Source organism: Mastomys coucha, unplaced genomic scaffold (assembly GCF_008632895.1).
Source record: "Mastomys coucha isolate ucsf_1 unplaced genomic scaffold, UCSF_Mcou_1 pScaffold22, whole genome shotgun sequence".
NCBI classification, from domain to species: domain Eukaryota; kingdom Metazoa; phylum Chordata; class Mammalia; order Rodentia; family Muridae; genus Mastomys; species Mastomys coucha.
This window is the reverse complement of record NW_022196905.1, coordinates 12,588,900-12,592,509: the sequence shown is the minus strand read 5'-3', so window position 1 is coordinate 12,592,509 and position 3,610 is coordinate 12,588,900. Positions and strand designations below refer to the sequence as shown.

The 3,610-nt window shown below is 45.9% G+C and overlaps 1 pseudogene; it reads right to left on the bottom strand.

Annotated features, from left to right (window-relative positions):
- Positions 1–336: 336 nt before the first annotated feature.
- Positions 337–2,999, bottom strand: LOC116068970 (annotated as a pseudogene).
- Positions 3,000–3,610: the final 611 nt, after the last annotated feature.

The following is a 3,610-nucleotide window of genomic DNA, read 5'->3' as shown; positions in this document are numbered from 1 at the left end:
GAAGAAAGGGAGAGAGAAAGAAAGAAAGAAAAAAAACCTCTTGGGAGAGTCAGTGGCATTTAAAGGTACCACAAGAATGCCAACAATATTCAAATTCCCTTTTTAAAAAAAGAGATTTTTTTCTTGCTTAAAATATTTCACTCTAAATGTCAATGGAAGAATGTCACTAATACACCATGTACACATGCCCCCCTTTTTTAAATACAGTAAACTTCAACCTAGCAATTGTTACAACAAAAATTAAAGCTCAAACTAAAGCTCAAACACATTTTAGCAATTTTGAAATTGAATTGAGTACAAACCAAATAAAATTTACAATGTAACAAACCTGTTGGCCTAGGACTGTGGGGACACTTGAACCTTCCGCATGGATGGCAGGCCTTCTCACATAGGTGCCTCTCTAAGTCATCAAGGTTGCTATCTTCAGGTTCACTCTCAGTCTCCTTCCTGGGCTCTGGTGCTGCTGCAGGCTCTTCCTGAGCTGATGTGGTGTTGGCAACAGAAACAGCTGCAGCAGCTGCAGGGGCTGCAGGGGCTGGGGTGGCTACGGCCACAGCCTTCTCCTTCTTGTGTTTTTGTGGTTTTTGTGCTTCTTGTGTTTCTCGTGTTTCTTGTTTTTCTTGTGTTCCTTGTTTTTCTTGTTCTCTTCCTCGTCCTCCTCCTCTTCCTCCTCTTCCTCCACATTCTTCTTCTTTCCACCTCTTTCTTGATCATAATTCCTGGCAGGGGACAGACTTGGTGTTGGGCCTTTAGCCTTTTTGGCTGGTACTGCTGGTGGCCCATTTGTAGAGGGTGACTGAGACTGCACAGGAGAGGGAGGTGCTGGAGGCCTTATAGCTGCTGGCTCAGAAGATCCAGAGACAGACCTGGAAGATGAAACTCTTCTTATGGATTGAAGGCTTGGTGAGGCAGTCTTTTTTATCTTTTGGGACTCTGGAGTTCTGGAGACTCTCCTAATCGGCCTCGTACTTGGAGATGGAGACTGCCTTGCATAGGTGATGCTGAAGCTCCTCTTCCTACAGAGTAGGCTTGAGGTCTGGTTGTAGTGATCTGGCCTCCCTGGTGGAGTGGCCTGGTGAAGATCCTTTCCTATGCTTTGAAGATAAGGAGGGTGAGCCTCTCTTGGTGACTGGGGTAGCTTCTTTGTTTAGGAGGTGAAGAGTGGGAGACCTGGCATTTGGTGGTGGAGATGGGGATGCCCTTCCCTTGGGCGGTTCTCCTCTTTGGAGGTAGGGAAGGAGATTATCTCTTCTGGATGGGAGGAGAGCATCTTCTTAGTGATGGTGAGTGGCAGGCGTGAGGGAAGAGACAGGTCCTTTGTCGTGGTGGTGGTGGGGTGGGAGATCTGAGCTGCCCAGCAGGAGGAGCAGGGAGGAGGGAGGAGGACGGGCTGGAGAAGGAGATCATTGCCTTCTGGCAGGAGATGGGGAGGGATTTCTACTACTTTATATAGTCACTGGCAACCGCCATCGCGTTCCCATCTGCATCCAAGGGGAAGTCTCTTTTTTGATGCTATTGAAGTGATGGAGAGGTGCTCCAGAAGGGGAATGTCTCTGCCACCCGTCTACCTTACCATTCTTCACATGGGATATCTTGGGAAGCTCATCAGATGAAGACTGCTGGTTCTGTCGTCTGCATTGTCGCCTCTGCTGCACAGAGTCAGTTGCAGCCATTTTGCTGCCTTTGTCTTCTTCAGACTCCACTTTTCTAGGTGTGGGTGCTGGAGAGGGTGACTTCCTTTCCTCAGTACCTTTATATTTTGTCACTTTACCCGAGGTTCTTCCTGGAGACACAGAAGCACAACTTTTTCTTGTATGGTTTGACTGTTGGGGAGTTGGGGAATGGCGAGTTTTGGGTGGTGGAGTTGCTGGAAATGACGGCTGGTGCCTTCACCTTGGAGGACTTGCTGAAAGTGATAACCTACATGTTTTCCAAGGGAGACTGGATGTCCTCTTGGGAGGCTTCTTTGGAGGTGACCAGGAATGAGATGAAGAGGATGACTAGCTACTTCCAGACAGTGATGCCTGGAAGAATGCCTCTGTGCCTTGGTAGAGGAGGAATCCATCTTGGTTCAGTTCTTCAGGGAGATGGTAGTCTTCTTGGGCTCAGCTGCCTTCTTGATCTGGATCTTTGTTGCTGTCTTGGTCTAGTATGAGAAGGTGATTAAGAATTAGCCCAAGACCATGATCTGGAACTGCCGGAGATCTTGGTTGAGTCTTTTCCTTTTCCTTTTTGGAATTTTTTTTCTGGAGAGAGTTCTTTGGGCTCTGGTACAGGCTCAGGCTTGGGAGCTTTTAGGATGTCACTTGTAAATGTGGCCTCCTGTACTGAAGAGTCTTTCATTCTCAGTGATGGTTCTGGGAGCTCTGGAGACTTCTTTTCTGGGACGGGGAAGGGCTCCAACTCTTGGTCTGTGACAGGAAAGTGAATGTGCTTTCTTTTTCTCCCTACAGAGGAAGAACATCTTCTAGGAGAATATCAGGATTTGCGTCTTCTCTTTGATCCTTTCTTTTTCTTCTTTATCCCTCTTACCTTTACCTTTGACTTGTTTGTTTTTTCAGAGATGCCAGTTTTTCTTGTTCAATTTGTCTCTGTTTTATCTCTTCCTTCTTCAACTCTAGGAAGGCAAAGGGATTCCAGCAATATTTTCTTGTGCACTTGACAGCAGGGGCTACATATAGAATTCATCCCATGAATTCTCTAGCATTCTTCCCATTCAATACTCCAGTCAGGTTGATTTGCATCATTTTGGAGTGAGGGTTCTTCACTTTCAACTGGTTGAATATAAATTCAATCACAACATCATCTTCGAATCCAAAGATCTCAGTTACTCTTTCTGTTACTTACCCAAGGCCTTATAACCTCCAAATTTACTTTGTCATGTCCACCTTTTTTTCTAGTAATTCTGCGAATTTCAGCTGCTTGAGGAGTTTCTTCTGTTTGTTGCTGAACCTATTATCCTGCTCCACACTTGTTCCATGGAAGAATCCTGTGTCCATCTTCCTGCCTTGCTTCCTATCCCCCAGGCAATACTTTCAATGAAAGGATAGAGACACCAACCCATCCACAAAACCTTCTACCCACATTTTTTCTTGCCTACAACATGTTCAGGGATAATGATAACCTGAACAGAAATTGAGAAAATGGCCAACCAATGACTGGCCCAACTTGAGAGCCATATCATGAGAAAGAGCCCACCCCTGACACTATTTATGATATTTTGCTACTTGTAGACAGGAGCTTGGCATAACTATCATCTGAGAGGCTGCACCCAGCAGCTAATGGAAACAGACTCAGAGACCCACAGCCAAATATTCGGTGGAGCTCAGAGAATCTTGTGTAATGTGGGGAGGAAGGATTGAAGAAGCCAGAAAAGTCAAGGATTCCACAAGAAAAGTTAAAGATTCAACTATCCTGGGCCCATAATTGCTCACTGAGACTGAGACTGAACCACCAACTGGAGAGCTTAAACATAGGATGGACCTAGTCTCCCTTCACATATGTAACAGATGTGAAGCTTGGGCTTCTTGCGAAACCCCTAACAGCAAAAGCAGAAGTTGTCTCTGACTCTGTTGCCTGCCTTTGGATCTCTTGCCCATAACTGGGCTGC